Raw genomic sequence first — 18363 nt, forward strand, 5'->3', positions numbered from 1 at the left:
GTAATATGGACATCACCTGGATTTTAGTTACTTGTTAAAGGACACCACGGGGACTTTTACAATAAACATTTATCTCTTTTTCACTGTAAAAACGGTGGTGTTAAAACTGACACCAGTTGGTGTTAATAGAGGACCACACCCTGAGGTGTTGAAATTACACCCTAGGGATTGGACATAACACCATAGAGTGTAAATGTAACACCAAAGGTGTTGTAATTACACCTATAGGTGTTAAACTAACACTGTAAATTTAACACCGGTGTAAAACAACCGATGTGGTCCTCTATGTACACCGGTTAACACCGTAGTTTTTGCTGTGTTTGTGCATAATTTTGTATTGAAAACCGAACGCAAATCATTAAAAAAATCATGAAGGTATGACCGATGGTATATCTCGACCGAAATATGGGAGGAACAGGTGATAATTGATACCCTTTGGTGGATCAAAATAATTCGAAACAAACGATTTCAAGTTTAACTCATTCTTTGGAACGTATAACCCCATCCCTTGACTTCGGCGACATATATGAAAAAATGAATCATTAACACTGTAATAATGCCCCTTTCATCGTAGTCATGTTCAGGTTTCAAGCTACATGAAATAGTAATAGATTTATATTACAAGAACAAATATATGATTGGTAAAAATAACCCTTTTGTTTGTGGATATTACCGACAAAAAATATAATAAAATTTTGATTGATTTAAAATGGTCTAATGATGGTAGTTTTTATTTTTTTACATTTTAGGGTCGGACAGATATTTTCCAAGACATTAGTTATTTTGACTAAGCTCCTTTAAGAGAATAGTCTCTATATTTCATTTTGTTTGTTCAAGACCTTTAAATATTCTCTCCCACTTCGATAAGTCAAAATGAAGCTGCAATCGGAAGAAAATAAAAGGATAAAAGGAAACGAATGTTTGTGGCTACCCAGAAGAGGTTAAACGTAAAGAGAGAGTGAAAGAAAGAAGGATAAAAAGAGGTATATCAGCTTTTAGTCTCAAGCACCCATCGATTGAATGGACTGGTCAATTGGTCAATAAGATTACGTATTCATGATAACCAGTAGTAAGAGGTCTGTGGTTAGCTATAGATAGTTTGTCATGTATACATTACAACGGAGGTCAGCGTTTATATCAATTCACAGGTGGACTGATGACGCATTTTGATGTTGTTCTGAAAATACAAGAAATCCAATGCGATCCTTCAATAATTAGAAAATTGATTTCAGTCAAATTACTTTTATAAAGTGTTTTGTACCAATATTTTATTTTTTTAATGGTTTATAATAATAATAATAATAATAATAATTTTATAATTCTCTATTCAGCAAATACAGATGATTGCTCTTTAAATAAAAAAAAATTAATTTCATTTATCAAATTAGAAAATTGCAAGGCCTTATCAGTTTCAGCTCTTTTAATCTGACTGTGCATAAAATTTGAAGAAAAAAAAACAATACAATATATCTACAAAGAACATTAAGCATTCTCAATGTATGAGATTTGTACTGCTGTTGAAAATAATATTTTACGTAAACAAAGAATTAAGTTTTCAAACTTTCCTATATTTTTTTTATGAAATGTAGGCCTATAAGACAAGTTTTTATTCTAGTATATCAAAATGATAAAATGAGTAGCCTGGGCTGACTTGATAACTTTAATGAATGATCATCTGTATGAAGCATTAATTCTGTTGACATAACTGTTTTGTATTCATATTGAATCTGTATGTCTGAAAATAATTATTATGGAAATAGAGAACAAAATGTTTTAAATCCTGGTAATCTTGGAAAAAATGTAACTGAAATACAATCACATTTTGTTCTATATGTACACAGATCAGGGTGGATAATATGAATTCCGAAGTACCACAAAACAAGTGAGAAATGTTTGACAGGATTTACATGCATTTTCCCTTTTTTTTTTTTTTTTTTTTTTTGAGGGGGAGTTGTATTCTTCCGAACTATGGTCTGGGTCTCTCGGTATTGACACTTGTACTCCGGATTTATTTTTTTCAAACGGTTTCCTATTCTTTTCTCCCTTTTTGTGTACCAATAGAAGGAATTTCGCACAAGAGTGTACATAAGCCAGGAGTAAACATGCTGGGAGTATAGACGGCTACTGTATTCACGTACGACAGGGATATTACTACTATGTACAATGTTAATATCTCATTTATCATCCATTAATATTTCGTAAATTAATTACAGATGCTCGTTTAAAATTCAAATTGCTTGATTTTATCCAGGATGATTTTCGATGATATTTAAAGTTTCATAATGATATGACCAGATACGATTAGCAAAATATATCTAACGTCTCTGAAAGTGTGAACACGTACATTGTAACTGCTAAAACATAGGGAGAATTTTTAAAGTCCCCTTTTCAAGTGTTACGATGGTTAAGGTGATTCGTCGTTTCAACTACAGGTTGTCATGACAACCTGATGTTGTTGATACTACTGGTGAGTTGTAGCAGGGTACGTCAGTAATCCTATGATGAAGATAAATGAGTAAATCGATTAGAATTATAAGACCCTATATTTTAGGAAAGAGTAACGTTTTTATGGTATAGCAAGTCATCCTTCCTTTTCCTGTTAAATCATAATTAGCGGTTTCCAAATTGCCTTAATTTTCCCTCTTGTCTTAACTTTACAGTAACCTTTTCTTGCAATTCAATTTTGATCTTTTATTTGATTGTATTTTAATGTTAATTATATAAATCTGTTTTTTTTTAGTAATGCGGTAATACCTGTATATATGTCATTTTGATTTATGTATTCATGCTTTGTAAATATTAACATATTGATTTTTATCTCAGGGCCCTCAAGGACAGCAGTTTGTGTAACTTATGAGGCCACCCTGATTAAATAAAACTGACAATAAATAAAATAAATATCGTTCAAGTTAAGAGCATTGAAAATATTCTTTTTTATCTGAATCGAGAAAAACATGAAAAAGACAGCATAATTATGTCATTTATTATTCATCTTACAACGATTAAAAATACAATATAAATTTGTAAAGAAAATCACGATTTGTATACCTTCATGACTTTCACGATTTCTTTTCCAACAAAATTTAGATAAAATGTTTGTTCGCCATTTTTCCTTATGCACTACAACCTAGCAATTTTAGAAGCACGGTGTATAAGTCTTAACAGTTTTTTTTCCCATTTTTTCTAAACAAAATTTTCATATTATCTACTTTAAGATGAAAAGAAATAGTTATGTTTGAACAAGAAAGTATAGGCATATTACTAAAAAAAATTCCTTCTAATTACCTCGGTGGTATTATCCCCGGTGGAAAGAAAAGGGCAGTTGTAAATTGATTTCAAGATTAACAATACATGAGCTGATGAGTGTTTGGGTATGACTAAGGACTTCTAAACCCAGTCACTTCAAATCTATTTTATTCTTTAAACTCTCATATTACTTGTCACCTTCATACATTCAAGACATAATCGTTGAATTCCACACGACTGTCTACATGGAAAACGTCAGGAATGGACTCGAATCAAGGTATAATTATATCCCACTTTTGCATCTTATATCCTCATTACCAATGCTGATTTTTACTCTTTCCTGGCGCCCATCAATTTCCCCGGGCAGTTTTCACGAAATACCATAAATGATATTGATTTTATTCACATACTTAAGCGGGGAATTAAAAAAGGTTGAAATGAAATGGCGGAGGCGTCTGGGGCGTCGATGGATGTTTTACAATGCACTGTCTATAACAATGGACGATCAAAACTAGCGCTATTTTTCCATCAATCCCCTTAATAGCCTTTCTTTGTGATTATATGCGAGCATTTATCATGTTTATTTCAGTAATTTTCTATACTCCGTTGATTGAATTTATTGCATTTGTTGAATTGAGAGTATGGAAATTGAACTCTAAAGATGGTGGATGTTAGTGGGTTAAGATCAAGACATGTTTCTGTCTATCTTTGCATTCACGTAATTTCCATTTGATATAATTACTTCTGTCCCATGTGTAAAATGTATTCCTTTATACTGCTAGAAATATATATAGGCCAAAGTTTATAGGTTCACGTTTATTTACACGAGTATTGATCTGCACATCGCGTGCAAGGTAAAAAGTATTAATTTCTGTTGTGAACATGGCGATTAATTATCTCATTACTAAATCATATAGAATGATTGGACATGCTGAAGAAAATGAAATATGCAGTAATCGCATGGGACTGCTTTCTGTGGATATTGCAAGAGGAATCAAGTGGTATAATAATGGAAACCATAATAATGAAATCTATAAAGCGCTTTAGACTTATTTCGAAGTGTTATTTATACAAAACAAATAAGTTAGTACATAAGAATCATAGATACATAATGAAAATCTAAAGAAGAATATTTTTATCAATGATATGTATAACGAAATTAGTATAAAGGGGTATTTTATATTCTTGGGGTGTGTTTATAATACGTTGGCCTTTACAGGTCATCACCCCTCGTTCTTTATGGACCCCATCACCCATCCACCCCCCCCCCCCTTTACCCCCTACATGATACCTATCTCTGAAGACGACTCCTCTACGGGGTAAGATGGTACTTAGGGGATAGGTGGTCTGGAGGTGGTTTAACTCGCGTTTGACTTCACCATTAGAATCAATAATCTGCCTCTCCGCTCGCTTTCCTGTTAAGGGGGTCATTGTTTTTTGGAATAATCTTCTTCTAACTGAGGAGGCATGCACGTATAGAATGCAAGAGACATCACGAAATATATTATTTCAATTTTATATAATGTTGCCATTGAAAGAAAATATAATATGTTCTGAAAATGTTACATTTTGTACCTTGTAACGCATGAGTTAAAACTTCTTTACACGAAGATGATTGAACATAATTCATTCAGCGTTTAAAAAGTACACTTTTATATATTACTTTATACCGAGGCAGCACTGTGTATGGCGTTTTACACTTTTTTCACCCTCGCTTCTGATTTTCTCCATCACTTGTCGTATAAATTGAAGGTGATAAAACCTCAATGAATGTAGCATTAAAACAAGGATGATGATAAAAATGAATGTCTTCCATCATGTTCATGGATAATAGAATAATACTTACTAGTTTATGCCCTGCTTTATAGCAAGGCATGTACTTTCTCCGGCGTTTGACCTTTCTAATTCCTATTATGTATCCTGTCGCCATGTCTTCTATATGAATATAATGAAGTCTATGTTACAGACTGCCACCCAAGTAGAATTCTTCTACGATTTATCTTTGTTTACAAAATAAGGGTTCGAAAAATCAGAGCATAAAACCCCCAATCTGTACCAGCAATGACTGTTTCCATTTTAGATAAAACAACAAACCCTAGATTCCACATCCAACAATAAATAGAGACTATAATGTCACCTGACCTCCCCCCTGAAATGGACAGATTTTGTCTTCGCATTGTGTTCTTAAATTATTTTTGAATATTTTAGGAGACTTGTTTCACATTTCTATACCCTTTTTTTTTACAATTTTGATTTGTATCTATATTTGCACTGGCATTCCCCGAATACAACAAAGGTCTCGATTTCATTCAACATTTGAATACATTAGATTCTATACATATTACCTTTTCGTATAAAATGAAGAGCTGTTTTTTATTCATTATGCCAAATAACAGCTAAAGATTTGGGGTGATTTCTGTCATTTGCTTGTTTCTAGTCTTTCTAAAGAAAGTTGCTTTTTTCATTCATCACTTCAAATCTGTACATTAAAGAAAATGATATGCCCAGGACACTTCCCTTTTGCGAAAGAAAACGAGGGCAATAATATTCAAGACGACAACATAATATTTCTTTGGGTATTATACAATAATTATTAATCTTGTCTATATGTTGTCATCTATCAGTCTATACGAATTCATATTTGTAAACTTCTAATACAGTACATCCAGGCTCTTGACATCTTGAACAGACATAATGATCACATTCAATCCGAAACAGTGTTTTGACTCTCAAATAAGATCTTATCGGCTGAAGTGCGCTTGGGTTAATTGAACATTATTGGGTGGGGTTTTTTTTTATCCAACAAAAATATCATTCCTTCTTGTCAAAATCCTCCCCCCCCCCCCTCTCTCTCTTAGATAAATTATGGTTCATTGTGGACAATTCTAACCTTTGTTGTTTGTTAGATTTTGTTTGTGTTGTTTTAATCTCTTTCTTCATAATTCAAACCTATATGAATTTCAACACATATTTAGAACTGATTAAACAATTATCATTGAGAGTATTTCTCATTTTTAAGTACAAAATATGGTTTTAATCTTCTCAACTTTTTGGTTTCTCATACAGTGCTTATTGATACAGGGCACAACAGAATAATATTCTACATAATATTTTGTTTTTGTTCAAAACATCATAAAATGAATTATATGAAATAAAATTGCACTTCAACTATATATGAAAACTTGACTATATATTTTTTAAGTTCGATTTAAAAGGAATATAACCCATACTGTGAAATACTCAACCGACGGTGTTTTCAATTATAATGTTCCCCATTTCCTCGCCAACATTGGCTGTTATTCACCGGTCTACACGTATACTCGTTCATACTCAATTATTGGCATTAATTTCCGAGGGTTTCCCTTTTTATCGTGTTTCCTACTGTTAGCTTTGTAACAAGGCAAGCTGTCAATTTTGCAATCCGAGTGAAAATTGCAAATAAGATCGGGGGACCGCTTTCCCGCCCCATTACCTCGCGATGCTGTAATGTAATAAGAGTATACTTAGAGATGTTACGTCTACCATTCTAACATCCCGGCGCGGGAAATATATAGATATATGTTGACATTCTCCTGGGGAGTCTGATTCAGAAGGAGATATACCTCCTTATATTCGTAACATACTGACTAGATATCACCACAAAGTAGTATATTCCCAAATGTGAGTTGTATATTAGAAATTATAGCTGTTTATTGTCTTTTCATCAGCTTTGATTCTGGCTTCAAACGATCCAGCTTTAAGTATCATGAATATATTGTGTTTGGTTCTAGATTATCAATGATATGGATCATATCATTTCATGGTTGCCATGACAACGGAATACAATGGTATGATTTTGCTAATGATTATTCGGCACGTTGCAGGTTGTAATTCAGAGCTGTGGCGCCATTATGATGTAGGCGGGATGCATTTCTCGAAGGGAGTTTTTGTATTAAAGGAAATTAGAGTTGCTGTAGTTCTGGTGGTGGATTATATATTCTATACTTTAAAGTTCCGTATTTACATTATCAACAATAATACTGCTAAGTTGTGAAATCAAAAAGAAATATACAATCACATTTATCAAGACATATTTTAATCCGATGCACTGTTCAAATTGAAAGACGAAATAAAAGTACCAGTTGCAGCAACCATGGCAACAGCAGCAGTAGTAGTAGCAGTAGTAAGAGCAGTAGTAGAAGTAGTAGTAGTAGTAGTAGTAGAAGTAGTAGTAGTAGTAGTAGTAGTAGTAGTAGTAGTAGTAGTATCAGACGTAGTAGTAGTATCAGACGTAGTAGTAGTAATTGCAACAGCAGTAGTACTTGCAGTGAGAGAAGTCATGGGTCATGACAATTTTTTCCTGTAATAGCCATGATAGCGGTGTCTAATACTATTTTGACATCGCTAGCGATCTCATTGATCTTTATAACACTTATTCTTTCAAAGACGAACATGAAGATTTAAATGCCTCATCTTACTGTCCCTTTCTCAGATTTCGCGAAAATTGAATAGAGAAGAAAACATGACACGAGGAGTGATTAATTAATCAATAAAATCCTCCTCGGCGCACATCCTCCGTCGCCATGGAAACCACCTTCTATCATACCACCAGCATCATACCCATCATCACTATCACCTAGAACACTGGGAGTAGAAGGGTTAATTCTGACTTACCTTCAGGGAACAGGGCGCGCATCTTTAAGTAGCTAGTGGTCAAACGGATGATAGATGCTTTGTCTAGTTGCGTGGTTATAGCGGAGGGGAGGGGGAGAAGTTTAGCCAACTCGAAGAACTCAGCATTCTCTTTCTCTCGACGCGTCCGAGCCGCATTCTTCGACTTCTCCTTCATCGTGGAGGCTTGGAGAATATGAAGAAGATAAAGAAAATGAATTATTGTTAAAACTTTTAATAGTAATTAACAGTGCTATGCTACTGTCACAATAACGAAACCGACTCCAGACCAATTAAAAATATTACGATATTTTCAGCGACATACCATCGGTCGATTTGGAGTTGGTTTTGTTTGTAAGACAGTATCATTACTCATTGGATCAAATAAAATCTAGAAACAGATAAAATCGACTAAAACAAACGAATGAAACAAAGAAAAGGGGCGTATCATACTGAGGGTAGTGTATACAATCTATCGACAACCATTCAAAGAAATATTTTTAATCGTCAATTTGGTTACACCTGAGTTTATAAAGTGTAAGCGTACGTTTTGATTAAGGAATCTTTGTATTTTATTTGAGAAACAGGTCATCATATTTCATAGCATCATAATTATTACCCGGGGAATATTCCATTTGATAATGATTCACTGGATATATAACAAATTGAGTTGTAACAGTCCTTTATAATATGAGCACGAAAATCTCCGACCTGAACGGGGCAAACCGAAAATCAAAAGGTCGAAAATCTTGTCCTTTTCCTATTTTTCGTCTTCTTCTTTTTACTGTTACACGTAATTGTAATATTGAGTCAGTACACAATCCCAATTTCCTCTGTTAACACTGAAATGTTGGATAGTATGATATCAGAATTCCCTTCTAACATAAATGAACAAAAATGTTTATTCATTCTTTTATTCAAGAAACGGTCACTTTACTGTGATCACAAGATAACTTTATATTAGCTCCGTGTTTAATGGAACAAAAATGAATGCATTCATCCAACGACTGCCAAAATAACACTCAGCCCCCATTATTGCTTTTATTTGAAATAAATAAAAAGAAATAAAACAGAATGGAAATAACATTTCAACTCTACTTGAAAAACGTCTTTTTATTAAAAAAAATATGAAGTGTGAACGTGTAATAGTGTCGGCACCAACCGAGTCATGGCATGCATGGGAGGAAAAATATTGTACTTAAAATGCACCTATTGTATATTAAGCATCATAATTTTCACCGATATTTTTTCAATGTCTGATCGGTTTGATATAGAAAAAAAAGTGTCGTTCGCTTCCCTTTCTCGAAATGTTCAGCAGTATGACATCGTATCAACACCAAAACGCCTAAGAAATATTTCGAAATAATCATAGCTTTGATTTAGCTTTAAAAAAGAGTTGACAATAATTCGTTAAGTGAACAAAGTGTCACCTTTCGCAGTCTGAGTCGTTGATCTTTTTGTTGTTGTTGCTAATCTTATACAAATTACAAGCAAATTTTTATTCATCAAACAAAAACAATCTGTCACCGACATGTTGCATCTCAGATGGCGTAAAAGATACGATTATACCATCTAATATAGACAGAACACTAGTGAAAGATCATATTCATAATCTTCTGGGACATATCCTTTGGTATACCATTTTTGATCACATTTGGTGCGTTATTATCAACAGATGTCGCGAGAATAAGATCATTATCAATCAAAAATGACGGGACAGTCGTAGTCAATAGATATTTTTTGCTTTGAATATATAGAGGTACTGCCTTTCTTCTCGAAATGAATTGCTACATTGTACCGATTGTGTGCGAATTTTCCAAACAGGAATTCTACACCGAGAAAAGCCGATGAGTAAACGTAAAGAGGTTGCAATGTTTGGAGAGGTGTTGGAAGATGGAGAAGGGAGGGGTGAACTTTCACGATGAAGCGAGAAGATAGAGAAGGAAGAGACAAAGAGAGAGAGAGAGAGAGAGAAACAGACATAAAGACAGACAGACAGGCATACAGTGAGACATATATAGATAGAGAGAGAAAAAAAGGTGTCGAGAAGAGGGCTGGGGTATAGAGTGATGCAAACGAGGCAATACTACCATAACTACTATATTAGTTGATAAATTGCGGAAACGTTGGCTACATTATAAACAAAGAAATTGACTTATGATAAAAAATAAACGAAGCTGACTTGAAAAAGACAAATATTAAAAAAGTAAATGCAGAATTTCGACATCATTATGTTCATCTGATTTCCTTTTAAATAAGAATGTTCTTACTAAATTATCTTTACAATGAAATGACTGTGCAGTATATGGAGTATTTTGTTGACACGACAATTTTATAAATAAATGGTGCAAAAAGATATTACTTCTACTACTTCTACTACTTCTACTATTACTACTATACCACTACTACTACTACTACTACTACTACTACTGCTGCTGCTATACTGCTACTGCTACTACTACTACTACTACTACTACTACTACTACCATGACTACTACTACTAATACTACTACTACTACTACTACTACTACTACTACTACTACTACTAATACTACTACTACCATGACTACTACTACTATACTACTACTACTACTACTACCATGACTACTACTACCACCACCTCTACTACTACTACTACTACTGCTGCTGCTGCTGCTGCTACTACTACTACTACTACTACTAATACTACTGTACTACCTGCTGCTACTACTACTACTAAAATTATTCTACTCTTACTCCTCCTGATATACTTTTAGTGATCATTATCATTATTTTTGTTTTATTACTCTTTAACTACCTTTATTACTGCTGCTGCTGCTACAACAACTCCTAAATAATCTCGCCACCACTATTAATTTTTATTCTACTTCTCCTCTTTTGCTACATCATGGTACACCTATGTGCTTGTCACGTTTTTCCATTTTAGTTTTATTTCACTTTCCTCTTCTGTTTTTTTTTAAATAAATGATGACAATATAACCTTTATGTGGCTGACTTTGGTTTATTGTTATGTTTTCTAAAACGATTTTCTCACTATAGTTGTGTAGAATTTATATATATCAAGAAAATAATCTCATGTCAATCAAAGAAACAAAATGAAAATATTATTGAAGACCAAGACATTCTTAATGATTTTTTTTTACTTCAAATAATGAAAATAAAATTACGAATAGATTCGCAGTGCTTGCAATGAAAAGCTATGCCTTTCATTGTTTTCAGAGATTCATATATTGCTTTAACAGGTTTAACTGACAGCGTCGTGCCTACAGAGGTCAGCATACCAGTCTTTGCCAACTCTGCTCCCCTAACTCCCCCGATACGATGTTGCCGACTCGCGATAGACTCAAACCGCTTTTGATCCGCGCAATTTGGGAACCGCTGTAATTTGCTGAAAATTACTATTGAATCGTAGAAATATCATATTACATGCTTGTCTGAATATTTAATTTTCTTAAGGAAGAAGATGAATTAATGCATTTACGGTGAAAATTAACATACGCAGAGTTCGACGGAACCGCAAGAGACGGGATTGGGAAGAAAAAATCACCCATCGCGCACAATAATTGAATAGAAATAATCAGTGTTCAACGAGGTGTATGAAAAGATACGTTAACAGATCTTTAATGATACTATTTACATAATTTCCTTTCTGCTTGATACAAGCTTCAGTATTTCTGACAGAATTGTCAAATTATTGATTGAAAATGAGCATTAAAATGGGCGTTAATTTGAGAGCATATACAGCGTGGTATATCACGAAATGCTGGACGCAGATAGCGCGAACCAAGGGAGTTTCAACGTTTAGAATTACCAAGAAACATAATAAACATAAGAAATTAATCCATTTATTTCATAACTAGCCTTGAATGATGCGTTGAGTTTAAATATAAATCCGATCCTACTGAATATATATATATATATTTTTGCATTAGAAAGGGATGCTATACTAAAGAGTTACTATCAGTCAATGAAACTTAATTGTAAATGTTGAATTTCTGTTTATTTTTAAAAACTGAATTATCTCGGTCTTTAAGTTAAGACTTGTATGTGTTTGATATTAAAACCTTTGAATTCATTCAAAATTATTTACATCGAAATACCAAATACATACCATATTTACAAAAATAGTATAATTGTACGGTTGGACAGACCATATTGGTCAAATGCATTTTATTTTGCGGAAAGTAAAGCCTTTCAAAGGCTTAAGTCTTTATACAGGTATTTATAACTTATATCCTTTAAATCACAAACACACGCGCAAAGAAACTGATATTTCTGGAAATGGCATCGAGTATTCATGGTATTATCACTTTATTTTCTACGAACATGATGAGTGCTTTAGTATTATCGCGCACAATAAGACAATAAGACAAAAATATTTTTTTCATTACTTTTATAATATATATATATATATATACAGTTTAGATGAACCCTGTTCATTTTAACCCCTCACTTTTTTTTATTTATACCGTAACGATTATTAGTAAAATATATTATATACTCACCAAATTCTCTAGAAGTCAAAAGTACACAAAATTCAATGATATTTTGTCCATTAATGGTCGTCACAAACTAAAATCACACATTATTGACAATAAAAACTGTGCTCCAATTATGAATTGCTTGATAGGCATTTTTAAAAGTCGTACCGCGTAAAAAGAAGACAGGTGAGTTATATACCACGAAAGTCGAGCTGCGTGTTAGGATGTAATATGAAGGCATGGAAAGAGAACAATCCTAATCATTCATTCCTAGCCCGACAGTTTCTCGACGGTGTTTGAAGTTCAATTTGTTCCTCGATGGCATCGCAAAATAGGCAACAAAAGAGAAGTTAAATACGACCCAACTTCAACAAGCCTCAATGAATGGCAAAGGTCTATCCGCAATAATAGGTGAGCAGCCCAACAAATTGAACTCCATGTTATGAATATATTTTCTTTCTTTGCTCTTTTTTCCCCTCCACCATCAGCTCTGATTGCGCCTCGGTATCATAAAATGTGAGGGCTGTTTAGAGGACGAAGAAGGTGCAAAGATATCTATTTCGCCAGTAGCATAGGGCTAAGGGGGCTTCTGTTCGTATCCCTGAGGGGGATTGGCTATCCGCCACGCACGGGTATGAAGGCCTAACTCTCCCCGGCTCTTTCCCGCTATACCATCGCCATGATCGCCCTTCAAATCAGCGACTCTCCTTTCAAAACGACTCGTCCGGTCTTCAATCATAAATCCATTTCTCGGCCCTATTCATTCAAATCACAATTCATGTCTCCTTTCCTTACACCACCACCTCCCCTCTCTCTCTTTCCTTGCCCCTCTATCGGTTCTTGTCCCCCTTCTCTGTTACAATCCTGGTCTCATTGGTAACAACAGAAGCAAAGAGCAGACGATATTTCCCTCTCCTCCTTGATGAATTAATTCTCACCTCTTTGGTATACGTCTCACTGTGGTGTGAAAGAGGCTGGTCTATCAATGTTTCACGGTTGAGGAAACACATTAGATGGAGATGAGCCGAGGGATCATGCACACTTCAAACTCTCACCTGTATTCTGTTGTCTCGCTTGGCTACTATTATACCAGGTGAAGAGGTTTAAATCAATTATCATCCCACTCAACTTGCCAGAAAGATAGACTTTGACAAGAATCGAAGTATATATAGCCAATGTATAATTAATTTTGTTTGCAACGGATACAAATATTTATGTTTTATATATGGTATACAATTTGTTTTTGTTTGATGGAAGTGAAATAAATGAATTTGAATTTGAATTTGAATTTGAAGTAAAATTAAGTGAATTATTTTCAAGGAATATCTGCTGTTCATTTTGCTTACCCTTTTAAAATGACAATTTGAATGTAAACGGTATAGTATGGTATAGTACGGCCATAATGATAAAATTAGACAAAAGAAGTTCCACGTCCAAATGAGCTCGGCATGTTATAATTTCTGTAATATAGTGTGTCTAATATTTCAAAGAACCATTTCATATCATGACTTCGCTGTTGTTTTGTTTCATTAATAAAACAAATGAAAAAAAATCTTTCTGAACATCTGAAGTCCCTCTTTGATAACAAAATTCTGAAGATAAGATATATGCCTGTGCGCGATTTTGACTTGATGATTCTGACCGATTAATATCATGTTTTACTATGTCTACCTGCACGAGCCACGGTCAAACTAAAATCAGAATGTTTTCGTGATAGCGTTCACGCTCACCTTCACATGTAGATGTTCATACGTCATAAAGGTATGGCCGATGATATACGAATAAGGTCGTTCAAGTCTTCAATTTGCCCCGGTGACCGACCCCAGAATAGGTAAAGGTGTTTACCATAGCATGAACTCTGAAGGGTAAAACAATCTATATTATCACCTGAACATTCTTTCGCACCTTCGAAAACAAGTTTTACAAGCTCGTGTGGGACGTCACCAAAACCTGAGACATGTCACCTCCCCCCTTCCGATTGAAAAATAAAGTAAAAGGGACGTTGTGTTTAGAAGTATTGGGTGGCGAGAAAGTGAGATATTGATGTGGTTCTGAAATATGATAGATCTTGGATGAAAGAATGATGGCCCTGACAGACATTGGTGACCAAGCTATCACTAAAAATGATCAGTCAAAGAATCTATAAAATACAATATAATAGAAACAAAATAAGACTCCAATTTTCTTTTGAGAGAGGAATTATTTCTTATTTTGAAATGATTTCCAAGTGGAAAGATGCACTTTTACCCCTCATTAAGCTATAAGTCCACAATTACGTGCCCACAAAATAACTTCTATATAACATTTTTAACCGTGTTTGTTTTAGATGACAACATTACTTGAGATAGATATATATCATATAAGCAGAATTGTGTAAATAATCCTGTATACAAAATTACATGCAGTTCATGTATACTGCCACAGTCAAATTGTAGCATTTTTAGGATTGATTCTTATTTCACGGTAGCACAGAAATGGCTAACAAAACTGATCAAAATATGTTGTGACTAAGAACGCCCACAAGTCATGTCAGGAATTTTGTTTAGATAGAACATGAATGATAAAGTATCAGTATTAAGTGAATTCGTTTTACAATAACAATTCAAAATGAAAATAATAGAATTTCAGCTTTTCATGTTAATTTCAAACAAAGTAGGACCTACAAAACCATCTAGTTCTTCAGCAGACTTGAACGAACATTTAAATGAGCTTTTTAAATACCAACAAATTTTTAAATATCATATAGGAATGCTAATTAAGTAGACGTTGGAGTACAATTAGCCGAAAATGGTCACCGTTCCAAGGGATTCCAATACCGAGTACCAATAAGGACAAACACTTAACATCTTAATAATTCTCTCTTTTCACTCACTTTCTTCTTAACCAGAAACCACACTGATGGTGATTATAAATGACTGAGCTTTCACTATCGACCTTGGCCCTGCGAGTGATTTTACTTCGGCGAGACGGTCCAACACGTGCAGTCCATCGGGAACCAGCGGGCAGGATGTCTTCTCAATGTTCCGATGAGAAATCCAAATCGTATAATAGAGGCATCCCCATAATAAGCTATGTATGCAGAGAAGTAAATAGGCTACTACATGGAGACGCTGTATCCCTACTCAAGGTCAAGTGCAAACGATATCCTACGTATTGATGACTTGGGATGCCGTGGTTGGTTTGTGAGATCAGCCTACTGCATGCTGAGTGCATCCCGCTGAAGTCTCGGCCAGGGAGCTTGGTGCGATTCGCTGAAGGCACTTCGCACTTTTACACTCACCGTTTCGCTTGATTGAAATAAATAGTAGTGTCTGCATTCTTACTCAAATTTCAACTCGTACTTTCAGCCTCTTTTCAACTTTTAAATACATTGAATTTTATTGTTTTTCTCACCCTTTTTTGTTAAGAAAAGTGTTTTATAAAAAGATAAGTTTTGGGGGACTTTCCGTATCAAGTCTATGTCTCTAAAATATCCTTTATATAAATCACAGAAAAAAGGAATTATGTAATAATACAGTTTAGTGTTGTTATATTGTCCTCGTTTTTTAAATCGTTTGGGGAAAATTCAAAACTTGAGTGAATAGGATAGTTACACAGAAAAAAGCATGTTATTGATCAGCAAGTTTATTCAAGGAAAATATATAAAGAAAAAACAACAACATCGTGACCATTAATGATTATTACGTTTTAGGCAAGATCGAATTCTTACCAGTTTCTAGTCAAAATTACGAAGTCGGAATCACCGAATCCCTGGAATTTCAGGAACCCATGAGAAGGATCTCGATATCGAATCATCTTCTTACGATCACGGTGGACGATGTCGGAGAAGATCAGTCAAGGTCATCGTCGAGCAAACCTTTGAAATCCAGAGGGTGACGAGATGCGTCATTATTTCGATGACGAGCGATGTCGATGATGACCGCTGTTTATAAACGATGTCATGATTACCATCCATACTTGTTGCATATGAAATGATCCTAGGAAGTGGTGCCGAAGTCATCATTGTATAAGCCCCTGAAGGAACATTAATGGGTTTAAATTTTCGAAGGATGACCGGCGAAAAAGGTGTTTTGGTGAAAGAAAGGAAAAAATGAAATGGCCACGGCAGTAGCCCACCTTCATGAATTGATCAACTGACTTACCTTTCTACTCTAGATTTCCTTAAACTCCTGACTCCCTTTTTCTTTTCTCTCTTTTTGTCGATTGTCGGCTCTGTCGTGTTTCGGGGTGTCTTTTCGTTCTCCGCTGCGCCTAATCAGGCACAAAAATAAACAATAAATAATGCGCAGCGAGTCAAGGTAGTTTGATCGTACGTGTGTCTTTCCACGACGATCCCAGTTTGGTAGAGCCCACGAGATGTTAGGGTCTAGAACGTGAGGTTTTCGTCGGCGGCCCAACTTGGAGTAGGCTCGTTCCAGCATTGAAACCGCACGTAGTTTAAACGTGTGCAATCCCTAGGCTTGCCAAGTCCCCAAAAGCGCGGATTCGTCACGATTCGGTCGCGCCTACCGTTTTTCTTCACGCCACTCTCTCACGCAGTCTTCGGCGCTCCGACGTTTTTTTGTCGATGTGGACTGTGTGTATGAACTTCGGAGCAGACGATATGGTGTTCGAGCATTTTCGCGTCACACACTAGTTCGGGGGGCTGCGGACTCGAAATAGGTCGCAAACATCACTCTGAGGCGGTCGGGAAGAAAAGAGAATAGAGTGACAGAATACCGCAAGCTGAGTTATTTAGAAGCAATGTTATGCACCAACACGAATTCCTTGTAGGGAGTTTTACGGCTAACAAATCATGCTTGGCTTTTCCAGAGTGCATACTAAATGGCCATTTTCCGGTAAAAACACCGTGGGTTTCTTTTTGTTCAAATTATCATCTTACTGCTCGGGTTCTTCAGCTCAGAGCAGAGGTTATTTCCAACTTCATTCAGACTACAATCCCTATGTAATATATTTCTCTTCAAGAGATGTCACACAGCTCAAGGAAAATCTTTAACTAGGGTGAAAGAAAAATAGATTATCCATCTAAATAGCCTGTTAGACGTATAAAGGCACTCACTTTATGTTAATAATTACTTAACGCCAATCAAATTACGATAAATGGAAGCGATGCACGCGATTGGTCGAGTGATTGACAAGTGGGCGGAGCAAAGATCCTCTGGGCGTGTGTATGCAACGTTTAATTACATATACATGTACGTTCATCTTCATGATCTTTCCCTTCAACATGTACAATGAGCGTTGAGGTTGTTGGCAAAAGTTCAATGCCGCTAATTGATGCTAATTAAAACAACGTAATAACAAGTGTAAGGTACCGAAAATACACCCACACTCCTTTATCTTCGTCATATTGATGTATCTACGTTACCCTGATAAGAACATTAAAAAATGATAACTTTGTAACCCTTTATCTTAAACAAATTCTTATAACGGAGTACAGAATCTATTTACATTTTGAATAAAAACTTAAGTTCCTGATTGGTATCATTCTTTAAATTGATTTATCTCATTATGTCAATTGGGGGTTAACAGACAGAGGGAATTCAGAAGGTCTTTCTGTTTTAAGTAATAATAAAACATAATAAATTATTTTGCGAATAGAATAAAACTAAAATGGCATCCTAAAATCAAATCATAAAAAACTTCATAATAATACCAATAGAATGAAGAAAAAAAATAAACGCCTAGTATATCGTCGGAAATAGTTCATCGGAGTACTTTAAATGAGACGAATCTATTTCAATTTTGAACATCTTTAATTTCATCTTTTCCCTTGCTTACTTTCCTATAATCATCTTTCTTATTCGACCCTTTTCGTTGAGTGAAATTATACTGTATTATACATGTGACGCTGCAATACATTATGATTTATACTATATGGTATATTAGTATACCTCCCTGTATAAAATTATTTTTGTAAATATCATTTTATATACATATTGTTATTATACTTCGTACAAATTTATTCACCCATTCGATGTTCAAA

This window comes from Lytechinus pictus, chromosome 4 (assembly GCF_037042905.1).
Source record: "Lytechinus pictus isolate F3 Inbred chromosome 4, Lp3.0, whole genome shotgun sequence".
Taxonomy (NCBI): domain Eukaryota; kingdom Metazoa; phylum Echinodermata; class Echinoidea; order Temnopleuroida; family Toxopneustidae; genus Lytechinus; species Lytechinus pictus.